Source organism: Triticum urartu, chromosome 4 (genome assembly GCF_003073215.2).
Source record: "Triticum urartu cultivar G1812 chromosome 4, Tu2.1, whole genome shotgun sequence".
In the NCBI taxonomy this organism is placed as follows: domain Eukaryota; kingdom Viridiplantae; phylum Streptophyta; class Magnoliopsida; order Poales; family Poaceae; genus Triticum; species Triticum urartu.
Genome location: NC_053025.1, coordinates 347,081,226 through 347,097,644, shown reverse-complemented (window position 1 = coordinate 347,097,644; position 16,419 = coordinate 347,081,226).

Below are 16,419 nucleotides of genomic sequence, written 5' to 3'. Positions count from 1 at the left end.
GTGATTTTAGCAGGTCATGCTGGACCAAACTTGGTATTCAATGGATCCCCTTTGTTAACCGTCTCACTGCCCTCAGGTTGAACAGAGACTCCTGGCGTGACCCGTTTTTCATGGAAATTTTTCTCACTACCGGATGGAGCCTATGGAAGGAAAGGAATAACAAACACTTTCGTGGAATTGACCCTACTATTGGGTCCTGGTTTTCACGCTTCAAAAACGACCTAGGTCAACTCCAGCATAGAGTCAAGGAAGCCCATAGAGGCTCATTTGTCAACCTTTGTACTGCTCTAGGTTGATATTTTCAAACTCTTTCTTACTTGACTCCTCCTATAGAGAGCTGGTAATCCACCTCCTCCCTGGTCTGTGGGGAGGGGGTAGATGGATAGTTGAGTTATACACCTTGTATGTCTATGTAAACACCCCATTTATATAGATATATAAAATCACAGTGGGAGTTCTCTCACACTGTCAATTCCCTCAAAAAAACAAGAATAAACATGGCATTATGCGCAACCAAGTATGATGCATGTCCAGGTTAAAGAGGCATGGCATGGCAAACTGCAACAAACAATACTACAAGTTAAGTGGAGCTCAATATGCAACGAGTTCCATATTGATGAAACACCACATTCATTTATTTAGTTCTCTCCCATTTATGTACCCAACAATATTAAATGTTGTTAAACATGGCAAGAGGTGAAGCATATGTAAACTACACATTTATGCAAGTTTAAATGAGGCCGGAAATAACAAACAACAATTCCAGAAAATCCTCATATGCAATATTCGAATTTGGTACTGTTCTGCCCTATACACAATTTTAGAGTTGTTAAACATGCAAAGTAAGTGCACCATGTCAATCTATGCATTTTTCTAGACAAGTTACATATATAGTTTATTTAATTCGGAGCTACGGTTAATTATTCATGAAATAAACCATTTTAACATGTCATATGAGCAAATTTAATCAAACAGTATTTTAAACAATTTTAACATGGATGAAAGTTGCAAATTATTAAGTAGATGAAATTCTAAGCATTTTACATATTTAAATCATTTTAATCCGATGCACGGTTGTGGAGTTATTATATGCATGAAGTATGAGGAGTTTTCTATAAAACTGGCGGTCTCAAGATAATGTCTAAATTCGCGGTAGGAGAAAACACATCGGCCGAATCTAGCTGGCCCAACAGTGCACAGGGTGAGGGCGCTGGATCTGATGCTCAACAGGCCTCATGGGCCGGCTCGGTTGGGAGGCTGGACGCGGGCTGGGCCGGTTGGATCGGTCGACGTGTCTCATGAGGCAGGGGATCGAGCGGGCTGGAGTTCAACGCATGGGCGACGGGACTTGTCGCTGGTCGTCGTCGTCGTCCCCGCACGTAGTGAAGGAAATATGCCCTAGAGGAAATAATAAAGTTATTATTTATTTCCTTATATCATGATAAATGTTTATTATTCATGCTAGAATTGTATTAACCGGAAACATAATACATGTGTGAATACATAGACAGACAGAGTGTCACTAGTATGCCTCTACTTGACTAGCTCGTTGATCAAAGATGGTTAAGTTTCCTAGCCATTGACATGGGTTGTCATTTGATTAACGGGATCACATCATTAGGAGAATGATGTGATTGACTTGACCCATTCCGTTAGCTTAGCACCCGATCGTTTAGTATGTTGCTATTGCTTTCTTCATGACTTATACATGTTCCTATGACTATGAGATTATGCAACTCCCGTTTACCGGAGGAACACTTTGTGTGCTACCAAACGTCACAACGTAACTGGGTGATTATAAAGGTGCTCTACAGGTGTCTCCGAAGGTACTTGTTGGGTTGGCGTATTTCGAGATTAGGATTTGTCACTCCGATTGTCGGAGAGGTATCTCTGGGCCCTCTCGGTAATGCACATCACTTAAGCCTTGCAAGCATTGCAACTAATGAATTAGTTGCGGGATGATGTATTACGGAACGAGTAAAGAGACTTGCCGGTAACGAGATTGAACTAGGTATTGAGATACCAACGATCGAATCTCGGGCAAGTAACATACCGATGACAAAGGGAACAACGTATGTAGTTATGCGGTCTGACCGATAAAGATCTTCGTAGAATATGTGGGAGCCAATATGAGCATCCAGGTTCCGCTATTGGTTATTGACCGGAGACGTGTCTCGGTCATGTCTACATAGTTCTCGAACCCGTAGGGTCCGCACGCTTAACGTTTCGATGACAGTTATATTATGAGTTTATATGTTTTGATGTACCGAAGGTTGTTCAGAGTCCCGGATGTGATCACGGACATGACGAGGAGTCTCGAAATGGTCGAGACATGAAGATTGATATATTGGAAGCCTATGTTTGGATATCGGAAGTGTTCCGGGTGAAATCGGGATTTTACCGGAGTACTGGGAGGTTACTGGAACCCCCCGGGAGGTTAATGGGCCTTAGTGGGCCTTTACGGAGAAGAGGAGAGGCGGGCATGGCTGGGCCGCGCACCCCTCCCCCCTAGTCTGAATAGGACAAGGAGAGGGGGGTCGCCCCCCCCCCCTTCCTTCCTCTCTCCCTCCTCTTTCCCCCTCCCAAGTACTAATCCGACTAGGAAAGGGGGGAGTCCTACTCCTGGTGGGAGTAGGACTCCTCCTGGCATGCCCTCTCTCCTGGCCGGCCGCACCCCCCCCCCCTTGCTCCTTTATATACGGGGGAAAGGGGGCACCCTAGAGACACAACAATTGATCAGTTGATCTTTTAGCCGTGTGCGGTGCCCCCCTCCACCATAGTCCACCTCGATAATACTATAGCAGTGCTTAGGCGAAGCCCTGCGTCGGTAGAACATCATCATCGTCACCACGACGTTGTGCTGACGAAACTCTCCCTCAACACTCGGCTGGATCGGAGTTCGAGGGACGTCATCGGGCTGAACGTGTGCTGAACTCGGAGGTGCCGTGCGTTCGGTCGGTCGGATCGTGAAGACGTACGACTACATCAACCGTGTTGTGCTAACGCTTCCGCTTTCGGTCTACGAGGGTACGTGGACAACACTCTCCCCTCTCGTTGCTATGCATCACCATGATCTTGCGTGTGCGTAGGAATTTTTTTCGAATTACTACGTTCCCCAACACGTAGAAGCCGGGGAGGTCGGCGATGAGGGCTTGGGGAGGTCGATCCGGGCCGGATCCGGCCGCCTTCGAGGCTTGGGCGCGCCGGAGCTTCGAGCTGGAGGCGGCAGACGGCATCCATGGCCATGGCGGATCCCTGCAGCGGTACCGAGTGAAAGACAGATGCGTGATAGAGAGAAGAGAAGATGGTCACGGGCAGGCTAGCTCACCGGAGCTTCGCCAGAGGCGCGCGGTCAAGGCGGGGCTCGGACCCAGGCACAGGAGCTCGAGGTTGATGGCCCAGTCATGAAGGAGTGGGGCGCGGTGTCGCGGGGAGCTCCGGTTTCTCGAGGGACTTCGCGACGCGAACGCCGGGATTGGGGTTCTCGGCCATGGGGTGTGGAAGGAGGATTGGGGATGTTGGTTCTCGTGGCTGCGGACGAAGGCCGTTGCCGGCGACAGGTGGTGTCTGCAAGCTACGCTCGTTGGGGACGAGGCTGTCCTCGGGGCAAAGGCGCACGGGGCTCAGGTGACCTTGCGGTCGGCGCGGGAAGGCACGGGTGCTTGAGCACCAGCAGGACGCCCTGGATCGAGGCCTCGAGCGTCTATGGGCTGCGGGATTGGGTGGAGTTTTTCGATCGGGAGCGATCCCAAGGAAGAAGGTGAGAGGGAGGTGGTCGGATTGGGGAAGGTGGAGGCTTGGATCGATGGATTGGATCTGGGGGGTCCCAAGGTAGATGATGAATGGGTGGCGGCAGGTATGTGATTGATGGGACAAGTCCCTAGAAGTTAAGGTTTGGTCTGGTTATATAGCGGGTGGATTAACTTTGGGGTTATTTGGACCCTCTGATTAGATCAGACGGTCGAGAATAAATAGGTTAGGGAGTTCAAATAAGAAACCGATGATATTTAGGGGATGTTTAAGGATGAACAGGACCCATCGGTCATGACTGCCTGGGTCGGGTCTGGGTAAGTTTCAGACGCACACGCGAGGGGGTTTGAGTATTGTGTAGAGAGGGTCAAACGGTCAGGCAACAAAAGAACAGTTGGTCTGAGAAAGGTCAACAGAGATGAGGAAGATGCGGCAACTATCAACAGATGCAAACTTTATGAAAACATGCGGATGCAATATGCATGATGACATGATGAAATGCAACAACAACAAAAATAAAACACACGACGGCAACGAAGAACATGGAAGGCTTCTGGAGCATCGGTCTTGGGTCGTTACAACTCTCCTCCACTTACAAGAGATCTTGCCCCGAGATCTAGGGATGGCACCAGAGAGAAACGGAAGAAGGAAGAGGTAAAACAAGGTTGCTTCTTCGACAAATGAGTGAACCCAATGAACCTTGAGAGGTTAAACAATTTCGAGGAAAGAATACGATGGAGATGAACAAAGTTGAAAACACTCTGTTAGAAACGAGGAACAAGGAACATGACGAGAACCTTGTAGGTTGAAACATGGAACAAGAGCTCAATGAACCAATAAGAATATGCCACCACACCGGTTGGAACAAGATATACAAGGAACGAGAAAGAAAATTTCCGGTAGCACTCCGGTTGACAAGAGGAGCAAAACTTGATAAGATGAAAAGAACTTGAAGAGATGACACAACACTCCGGTTAAATGGATAAGCAAGGAAAAGATCATGATCTTGACACAACAAGATGATGGGTCAAAGAGAGCAACATCACCATGCCTCCAGAACGAAAGAATAGAAGCTGGATTGATGGAAAGAAAAGAACGGAGAAGAAAATGACAACTCCTTCCACAAATGAATTTTAAAAAACCATCCTTGCAAGAAGGTTAGAATGAAGTTGTTGGAAAACCAACAACGAAAAGAATAAGCTTGTAGTGGGCTTATGGAAAACTTCTCAAAATTGAGGCAAAATTCTGCCACTACGGAAACAAATAATATAATTGATAACACCAACGAGATGAAAAACTTCTTCCACCAAGATGATAAAGAGATAACTTGGATCATTGATAAGCACCACAATATCAACATTCCTTAGGGAAGGTTTTAGGTGAAATATGAAACAAGATAAATCCAACAAATAAATTGCTGGGTTGAAAGGATCTCATGGACAAAGAGAAAATTATGGTCTTAAAATATCTCATTCCTGACAACTTGTGAATCATGAAACACGAAGGGAAATTATCAAGAATGACATAACGGCACCTCAAAAGATAATATAGAAAGAATTGGAATTCGAAATGCAAAATGAAGAAAGCTTGAGCTCCAACAAGAATCTTGAAGAAAACTTTGAGAATGAATTAAATCCTTGATGAACCACCATGTATAGCCTCCATGAAAAACTCCGGTAAAAGAGAATGATAGAAAGAAAAGAGAAGTTCAAAGAACAAGGTGAAGCCTTGCAATGATTTAGATGGAGCTTCATGACGAGACATCCAAGAAAACTTGGAACTCCAGAAATAAAGGTGAGAAACTTGAATTGAGAATTGATACCATGAATGAACTCCGGAGGAAGGAATTAAATCACCTCGAGGGAAAACAAGAATAAGGATTATGTCATGCTTACCCTTCACCATCTTAAATTGATGACAAGCAACGGATAGGCATGCTACTTATTATCATTGAAAGGATTAAAGATATTGATATGGCGCAAACTTGAGGAAGGTCTTCAACGATCCACCGGTAGGCTTTAGGCAAGAACGAATGAATTGATATGATACCAAGAGAAGAGGAACCTTGAATGGACCATTGTAAGACTTTGAAAATGAACAAAGAAAAGAGAATGAGACACCAGGAAAATTAGCAAACGAATGTAGATACTTGAGGAAATTTAGATACGAGAGAACGAAGAGATGACAAGCTGACTAGAGAATACTTGAAGGATGCAATGATAAGATTTGGAGAACGATAGCTGCATGCTGAGAATGAAGAATTATGAAATGATGGCCCTCGGAGGAATGAAATGGAAACAACTCATGAAATGCTTTAGATGGGTATGAAAAGAATTTCTCATGATCGGAACAATTATGAGAGGATGGCATGAAGCTAGAACCACGAATCTTCAAGAGAACGGAGCAAGATTTAAGAGAAAATCTTCTTCAGTCTTCGAATGCAGAGAATGACGATGAGAAACACCACCATGAATTGTTGAGGCACTCTGGAATGAAGAATAGAAAGGTTGAATCAACGATGAAAAGAATTTGAAAGATTTTGGAGAAAGACATATGACTGATGATAATTTATTCTTATGTCAAACTTGGAAAAGAATTTGAGAGTAACTTCGGGAAAATTAGAAGAGTCGGGTAAGATCCTGGGAAAAGACCTGTGGGTTAGGCCCACTAAAAAACACCGTTGGAAATGGTTGCTTGAAAGAGAGATTGCACCGGTTGAATTAAATGGCTTAAATGAGATAACAACCTCAAAGTAGCTTGATCGGATTAAGAATGGAAACACGAATCTTCTGAGATATCTTCGGCACTCCGGAGAAAAAGAATGGCAAGTGGTGAATGATTAAGAGGTGCACTGGCATGAGATAGCATTTGCAGCAAGGAAAGGGATATGATCAACAAAGCTTGAATTGAATCCATTGGAGAATAAACAAGAACGAAGGATGATGAACTTGAAACTGTTGAGCATCTTCACGCAAAATCACCGAATCGAAACTTGAAAGAAAAGGATGACGATTTTGCAAGAATAACAGGATAATTGATTATGGCTTTGAGCTCCATGAACAAAAAGGGTGGGACGGTGGGAAAACAAAGGTCTTGGATGGATGGAACGAACACCGTTGAGAAAACTGATAATTGATCCTGCAAATGTGGAAGGGGTCGGCTTAACTTGAAGAGAATCACGCCGGTTGGAAAGAATTCGCATGACCATTCTACATGATCAAAAGGATTAGAATTCCCATAGAAATATGTGAACACCGCTTAGGACAGTTATGGAATCAACACTTGACATTGAAGCAACTCGAATACCACAACTCAAAACAAAACAAAGGATTTGGCTTGCAGAATAAGTCGGAAACAACATATGATAGATCCCATATTGTATCATGTGTCTGTTGGAAAGATATCCTACGTGATACTTGAATTCCCTCCTATTAACTCCCAACATTTTCTAGTTATGCAATCTAGTGTTGGGGATATAGGGAGGCACAAATATCTCACACAGCTAACAAATCCTACACTCCAACTGTATCCATCTGTCAACACATAACCAAGAAAACCACGGAAATCATGTACCTCAGACCTTCAAAAACATCTGATATACTAGATGTGGCAATACATCTGATCACTCTCCCCAGTACTTGGTGTCGTCAAACTACTCTCACCACAAATAGTATAGAAGCATTTTCGATGTCGGTGACCTCTGGTATTCCGGAACACCTTGGAGCTCAACTCCCTGGGACACTGCCACAACCCCTAAATGTCGGGAGGCACCAAGACAGAATCCCCATCACAATGATATCGCAATGATACAACAATACCCGTGTGATCCTAAAAAAATTGAGTGAAAAAGGATAGAAGAGTGGGAAAACACCTACGTCATGATCCCTCACTAGAGCGACGAAGGGGCTGGGGAGTAAAAAGAATTCCTACTCTCCGATATAACTAGACTCAAATATAGTTTTTTCTAGACTCAACAACAGCAGCGGTTCGATCAATCAAGGGGGATCCTAAGGTCGGTAAGGCTCTGATACCAACTTCTAGCGCCAAAGATGCGATTCTATCCCAGTCACGTGATAAATTCATGATTGGGGCACAATCGCATTTCGAGCGCATAGCAAGGTGGATATCAATACAACATACCATGTACTGAATAGATGAGGATACAAGGTAAAGGCTTACACTCACCACAAGCTACAACATGAATACAATAGTTCATCAATACATAACAATCATCATACATAAAAGCAGGATCCGACTATGGATGAAATCAAAAGAAAAAGAAGAACGACATCCACCCTGCTAATCCCAAGCTCCCCCGACCCGGAACCTATCCCTTGATCAAAGCAGAACTCCAAAAGCAAGCATCGCTCTCACATTAGATCATCGCATTACATGTACCTGCAACTATTGTTGTAGTAATCTGTGAGACACGAGGACTCAGCAATCCCATTACCATGGGTATCAAGACTAGCAAAGCTTAATGGGTATGGAAATGGACAAGTGGTGAGGTTGTAGCAAACGACTAAGCATTGTATGGTGGCTAACTTACGAGTACAAGAGTAAGATGAGAAACTACGCAAACAGTTGCAAACTAATAATGATCAAGAAGTGATCATGAACTACTTACGTTCAAACATAACCCAACCGTGTTCTCCTCTCGAACTTCCTCGAAAAGAGACAGTCACGGTTACGCACGCGGCTGGTGTATTTTAATTGAGTTTACTTCAAGTTCACTACAACCGGATATTAACAAATTCTCGCGTGCCACATAACCGCGGGCACGGCTCTCGAAAGTTTAAACCCTGCAGGGGTGTCCCAACTTAGCCCTTGACAAGCTCACGATCAACGGAGATAATCCTCCATCGCGGGACCCTCCGATCAGATTCGGAATCCCAGTGCACAAGACATTTCGACAATGGTAAAACAAAACCAGCAAGACCTCCCGATGCACCGACCTAGCCTGATAATAGTCGCACGTATCTTGTTCTCAGGGTACACCGGATGGGCCAGACGTCGGGTTGCCCAGTTCGGACCAACACTCATGAGGAGCATTGGCCCGGGGATTGATTAAGAGTCTTGGGTGCTAGCCGGTCCCTATGCAAGTTTTAGTTGTTATTAGGCAAATGGTAAAACCAATGTTGGTCCTTGCTGGAAGAGTTTTATTCAAAGTGAACTGTCAAGAGGGGCCCATAAACCCTCATCGTGTTAGGGACGCAAAATCAAGGAACATAACACTGGTATGACGGAAACTAGGGCGGCAAGAGTGGAACAAAACACCAGGAAAAAGGCTGAGCCTTCCACCCTTTACCTAGTATATAGATGCATTAATTAAATAAGAGATATTATGATATCCCAATATATCCATGACAACCATGTCCCAACATGGAACAACCTGCAACTGCACCTGCAACTAGCAACGCTATAAGAGGGGCTGAGCAAAGTGGTAACATAGCCAAGCAACGGTTTGCTGGGATGGTGGAAAAGGTTAGAGGTTTTCATGGCAATTTGGGAGGCTTGATAAACAAGTGGTAGGTAGCGCGACATAGCGATAGCATCAAGACAACTAGCATATCAAAGATAGTAGTGAGATCCAAGGTGACGGTCATCATGCCTGAAATCCCACTAGGAAGATGGCTGAATCCATGAAGTAGACGAACCAACATAGTCGAACGGATCCTCAACCGCAACGTGACCGGAACTAACGAGAAAGAGCACAACCGTAAAGAAGCAAACAACATGGTGAACCAGCAAGAATAAACATGGCATGATGTGCAACCAAGTATGATGCATGTCCGGGTTAAAGAGGCATGGCATGGCAAACTGCAACAAACAATACTACAAGTTAAGTGGAGCACAATATGCAACGAGTTGCATATTGATGAAACACCACATTCATTTATTTAGTTCTCTCCCGTTTATGTACCCAAAAATATTAAATGTTGTTGAACATGGCAAGAGGTGAAGCATATGTAAACTACACATTTATGCAAGTTTAAATGAGGCCAGAAATAACAAACAACAATTTCGGAAAAATCCTCATATGTAACATTCGAATTTGGTACTGTTCTTCCCTATACACAATTTTAGAGTTGTTAAACATGCAAAGTAAGTGCACCATGTCAATCTATGCATTTTTCTAGACAAGTTACATACATAGTTTATTTAATTCGGAGCTACGGTTAATTTGTCATGAAAAAACCATTTTAACATGTCATATGAGCAAATTTAATCAAACAGCATTTTAAACAATTTTAACATGGATGAAAGTTGCAAATTATTAATTAGATGAAATTCTAAGAATTTTACATATTTAAATCATTTTAATCCGAAGCACGGTTGTGGAGTTATTATATGCATGAAGTATGAGGGGTTTTCTATAAAACTGGCATTCTCAGGATAATGTCTAAATTCGCAGCAGGGGAAAAACACATCGGGCCGAATCTAGCTGGCCCAACAGTGCACAGGGTGAGGGCGCTGGATCTGATGCTCACCAGGCCTCATGGGCCGGCTCGGTGGGGAGGCTGGACGCAGGCTGGGCCGGTTGGATCGGTCGACGCGTCTCGTGAGGCAGGGGATCGAGCGGGCTGGAGGTCAACGCACGGGCGACGGGACTTGTCGCTGGTCGTCATCATCGTCCCCGCACGTAGAAGTCGGGGAGGCCGGCGATGAGGGCTTGGGGAGGTCGATCCGGGCCGGATCTGGCCGCCTTCGAGGCTTGGGCGCATCGGAGCTTCGAGCTGGAGGCGGCAGACGGCATCCATGGCCATGGCGGATCCCTGCAGCGGTACCGAGTGAAAGAGAGCCGCGTGATAGAGAGAAGCGAAGAGGGGCACGGGCAGGCTAGCTCACCGGAGCTTCGCGAGAGGCGCGCGGTCAAGGAGGGGCTCGAACCCGGGCACGGGAGCTCAAGGTCGATGGCGTCGGGCATGAAGGAGTAGGGAGTAGGGTTGCGGGGAGCTCCGGTTGGTCAAGGGACTTGGCGACGCAGACGCCGAGGTTGGGGTTCTCGGTCGCGGGGTGTGGGAGGAGGAGCTCGGGTGGGGCAGCGCTCCTGCTATTGGTTCTCGTGGCCGCGGACGAAGGCCGTTGCCAGCGGTAGGTGGTGGCTGCAGGCTACGCTGGTTGGGGACGAGGCTGTCCTCGGGGCAAAGGCGCACGGGGCTCGGGTGACCTTGCGATCGGCGTGGGAAGGCACGGGCGCTCGAGCACCAGCAGGAGGCCCTCGATCGAGGCCTCGAGCGTCTGCGGGCTGCGGGATTGGGTGGAGTTTTTGGATCGGGAGTGATCCCAAGGAAGAAGGTGAGAGGGGGCTGGCTGGCGCGAGGAAAAAGAGGGAGGTGGTCAGATCGGGGAAGGTGGAGGCTTGGATCGATGGATTGGATCTGGGGGGATCCCAAGGTAGATGATGAATGGATTGTGGGAGCTGCAGGATTGATGGGACAAGTCCCTAGAAGTTAGGGTTTGGTCTGGTTATATCGTGAGTGGATTAACTTAGGGGTTATCTGGACCCTCTGATTATATCGGACGGTCGAGAATAAATAGGTTAGGGAGTTCAAATAAGAAACCGATGATATTGAGGGGATGTTTAAGTATGAACAAGACCCATCGGTCACGACTGCCCGGGTCGGGTCCGGGTAAGTTTCGGACGCGCATGCGAGGGGGTTTGAGTATTGTGTAGAGAGGGTCAAACGGTCGGGCAACAAAAGAACGGTTGGTCTGAGAAAGGTTAACAGAGACGAGGAAGAAGCGGCAACTATCAACGGATGCAAACTTTATGAAAACATGCGGATGCAATATGCGTGATGAAATGCAACAACAACAAAAAGAAAACACACGACGGCAACGAAGAACATGGAAGGCTTCTGGAGCGTCAGTCTTGGGTCGTTACATTGGGGGAGCAGATACGTCCATTTTTCACCACTATTTCCTACTAGTATTTATCTTATTTCAATGTTATATTTCACTTTATGATTCAATTCTAATGTTTACTCTCTTAAAATGCAAGATACATTAAGACAGGGGGATTACAAGCAGCTGGAACTCTTGCCTGAAAAAGCAACACCACATATAGCAATTCTCTGGAGCTAAAATTGCAATGACATTTTTTGGATAATTATTTTGAAATATATTAAAAAAATTGGCGAAAGAATGGACCAGAGTGGGCACACCAACCGCCCACAAGGGCAAGTGGCGTGACCACCCCCCCAGGCTGCACCACCTAGGCTTGTGGGGCCCCTGAGCCTCCTCTCCCGACGTCCTTGGGTCATATATCTCCATTTTCCCTAGAAAAAAATTAAGAGAACACTTTCAGAACTTTCTGCTGCCATCTCAAGGCGGAACCAAGCAAGGAGCACTTTTGCTCTCTGGCGGAGCGATTTCACCTAGGAAACTTTCCTCCCGAAGGTGGAAATCAAAGCCATCATCATCACTAATGCTCCTATCATCGTGGGGATCAACATCTTCATCAGTATCATCTCATCTCAAAACCCTAGTTCATCTCTTGTGTTCAATCTTTCTATCAAACCTCAGATTGGTACTTGGGGGTGCTAGTAGTTAATGCTCATTAGTTTAATTTGTGGAAGATTATTATGTTTAGATTGTTAATCATATATTTATATCATCTAATTATAAACAATATGATGAGTTGTGAGTTGTTCTATTTCTTCTTGAGGACATGGGAGAAGTCTTGTTACTAGTAATCATGTGAAGTTTATCGCCGTTCAATGTTCTGGTATTATGTCATGTTATTCTTCCTCTAGTGGTGTTATGTGAACGTTGACTACATGATACTTCACCATCCTTAGGCCTAGGGGAAGGAATCGTGGGATTAGTTTGTAGATGAAGGGTTGCAGGAGTGATAGAAACCTAAACCCCAATTTATGAATTGTTTTGTGGGGGGGGCTGTTTTGGATCCACATGTTTAATGTTATGGTTAGATTTATCTTAATTACTCCTCTTATAGTTGTGGATGCTTGAATGGAGGGTATAATCATAAGTAGGTGATTGTTCTAGTAAGAACAGTACCTTAGCTCTGGTCCACCCACATAACACTTATCAAGGCAATGAATCTAAGTCGATGAATCATGGTGAAAGTAACTTGCCGATATCCTGTGTGTCCTCAAGAGCGTTTTAATCACTATAAGAGTTATTATCGGCTTATCCGTAGCACAATTCAGCATTGGGCCATTTTTTGCACCTTGCTACTTTGTTACTTGTTACATTGCTACAAATTATCTTGCTACCAAATTACCTATCAAAACTATCTTACATCACTTGAAGTGAAATCCTTACTGAAAACTGACTATCAATTCCTTCTGCTCCTCGTCGGGTTCGACACTCTTACTTATCAAAAGTACTACGATTGATCCCCTATACTTGTGGTCCATCACGTGGTGGCTCAGATTTGAAGCTGGCAACAGCTACGGGGATCTCCGGGGCTTAGGGAGGTTAAGTATGGACGAAGCGGTGCCCGTGGACGTCGAATCATCATCCAGGGTGACAGTATCTTCCTCTGGTGGCAATACAGTAGCATTGGAGCTCTAGCAGAGGCGGAAATCTTCAGGCCGAGGTGGTGTGCGTCATACTGCTGAGTCCTTGCGTGAGATAAAAGAGGAGGGAGAAATAGGAGGTCAAGGATACACGAACAATGGGGAAGAGATGTGCAGGATGGCGACCAAATCATCCGGCGGAGGTGCTCTGGTCAGCAAACTCCGGCGGGTTCAAATGGGCAATAGGGCACACGAGATAGCTATTTGTCGTAAAATCGCGAGATGAAGAGGTGGCGAGTATATATGAGTTGAGAGGCTTGCTGGAGGGCAAGGATTCGACGCGAATCGGGAAGGATTTGGTATCAGGATCGATCTCCAGGAGGAATACGAATGGGGGAAAGGGTGACTATGGGACCCCAGGTGTTAGCGACAGAGAGGTGAGAAGAGAGAAAAAAGTTATGGTGGAGCTACTCTACTGGGCCTTGGGCCGAGATGAAATAGGAAGGGGCTGGGCTAGCTGCTTGGCCATGGATGGCTTGCGGTGGCTTATCTCGCACATCTAGTGATAAATAAGAATGGGATCACTGGGTTTGCACACTATGTTGGCCCGATGAACAATAAAAACTAGCAGCAAAATATACAGGAAATTAGTTTGTATAAAATAAAATAAAATATCAAACAACTTCCTCAAAATATAAGCACATACACTAAAATATTATTACTATTATAGAAAAGAGTGAACATTTTTTGCATCTCTAACAAAATTTTGGAAAATTATGTTATGAAATAGGAGCCCTATAACAAACTCTAAAATAGAACTGAGTTTCTATAATCCCCAAAATAAATTTTGTAAACTCCAAATAATATTCTTATCATTTTCCAACTATACTTAACAGGGAAGAAGTCATGCTTTTGTCTCTCAATATTTTTCCTTGAGTTGAAAATGATTGAATATTTGTAAAATCAAAATAAGAGTCAAATGAACATTTAAGAAATTCCTTTTATTCCTTCTCAATAGAATATTCCATAAACTCCAAAAAATTATGCATAGAAACCATGATGCAAAAGAATGATCTTGTTAACATTCGAAATCTGAAAAATTGGGATGTTACAACGAGCAACTCCAAGTGTTTCAACTTGGTTATTATCATCTGATACTGAAGATGGAATAGCTTGAGTCTTTGGGTTTGATGTGGACTTACTGGTCCGAGAAGATTTTCAGGTTCCAACACAATGGTCATTGCATTACCATGAAGGGATCAAAGATAACCTGACTGCATGCACTGAAATTCTGACGTGCAATTGGCCAAGCTAGTTCAGACGAGAGTTGTTGCTCAAATTATTTAGTTAAACATTGTTGAACATGTGAAGGATGACACTTCCATACGAGAAGAAATACAATGTGCGTTAGCCCAACACACTGCTTGCTTTAGTGAGCCCCATGATTTGACACCCAAGCATGCATGTCATCACCGCATTCCATTGATGGAAGGAGCATCACCCATCTTCGTGAAACCCTATCGTGTTTCCCCACAACAAAAGGATGAGTTGGAAAAGCATGTTGACAAAATGTTGCATCACGGAATGATTCAACTAAGCCATAGTTTGCTTGGTGCTTCGGTGCTCTTGGTACGTAAAAAGGATGGATCATGGTGTTTTTGTGTTCATTACCACCACCTCAATGTGGTGACAATCAAGTACAAATACCATATGCATGTCATCGATGAATTCCTCTACGAATTGTCTGTGGCAGCTTTCTTCACCAAATTGGATGTGCGGGGAGGTTACAATCGGATACACATGAATCCGATAGGTGAGCCAAAAACGGTGTTTCACACACACAATTGACACCATGACTTCTGTTTTATGCATTTGGATTGACTTTGGCACTGAATAACTTTCGAACAACAATAAAGAATGTGTTTTCCTCGGTATTACAAAAAAATTCTTGGTCTTTGTTAATGATATTTTGGTTTATTCAAAGACTCTTGAAGATCACTGCATGCAGCTGACACAAGTGTTTGAATTGTTGGTGGCTAATTTGCTCTATGTGGAACACACGAAATGCTTCTTTGCTAAAAATTCCCTAAAATATTTTGGACACATAGTAAGTGGAGATGGTATGTCTACTGATCAAGCAAACAAAATTATTCTACAATAGTGATCGGTGCCCATGCAAAAACAATTGCAGGGCCTTCTTGGGCTTGTTGGGTATTACAGAAAAATCATCCAGAATTTTGGGGTCATTAGTCACCCCCTGTTACACAGTTACTGAAGAAGAATGTGTAGTATCAATGGACAGAAATAGGCATTGGTCCAAGCGCCGATGTCCGCCCCTCCAAGATTTTTTGTTGCAGTTCATCTTGGAAACTGACACCTGTGACTGCGGCATATGAGTTGGGCTGATGTAGAAGGGCCATCTGATAGCATTTGTGACAAAAGTGTTGGGTCCAAAGAAAAAATGTAATCCACCTACGACAAGGAGTTCTTGGCGATTTTAATGGTTGTGAATAAATGGAAATCGCATTTCCATGCTGGTGAATTCTTCATCCACAGAGATCAACACAGCTTTGTGCATTTGAGTAACCATTGTGGAGCCACCCCATTGCAACAAAAGGCTTTTTCGACTGCTCAGGTTTCAGTATCACATCACCTACAAATAGAGCTTACAAATGCGGCTGCTGACACATTGTCACGGCGCGAGCAAGAGGAGCAACTGCACAGCGTCACTGTTGTTCAACTACGTTGGCTTGAGACAGTTGTAGAAGGATACGAGAAAGATATAGAGGCACAAAAGATGTTGCAGGAATTGTCATTGCACAACCCAAACGATGAAGGATATACTTTGGCTCAAGGAGTGATCCACCATCAGATAAAAATATGGTTGGGCAGTCACTAGGAAGCACATGATGCAGTCTTGCATGCGCTACATAACAGCGCAATTGGAGGCCATTTTAGGGTGGAAGACACATTCCAAAAAGTGTGTAGCTTGTTTTCGTGGTCTCGGATGCGCCAAGATGTGCACCGCTTTGTAAAGACCTACCAAATCTTGCAATAGGAAAAGGTGAGCATGTGAAGTCGTCAGGTTTGCTCCAACCTCTATCGTATGGCCTCAAGCCTGTCACACCATTACCATAGACTTCCTCGAGAAATTACCATTGTCTCAAGAATTCTAGACAAT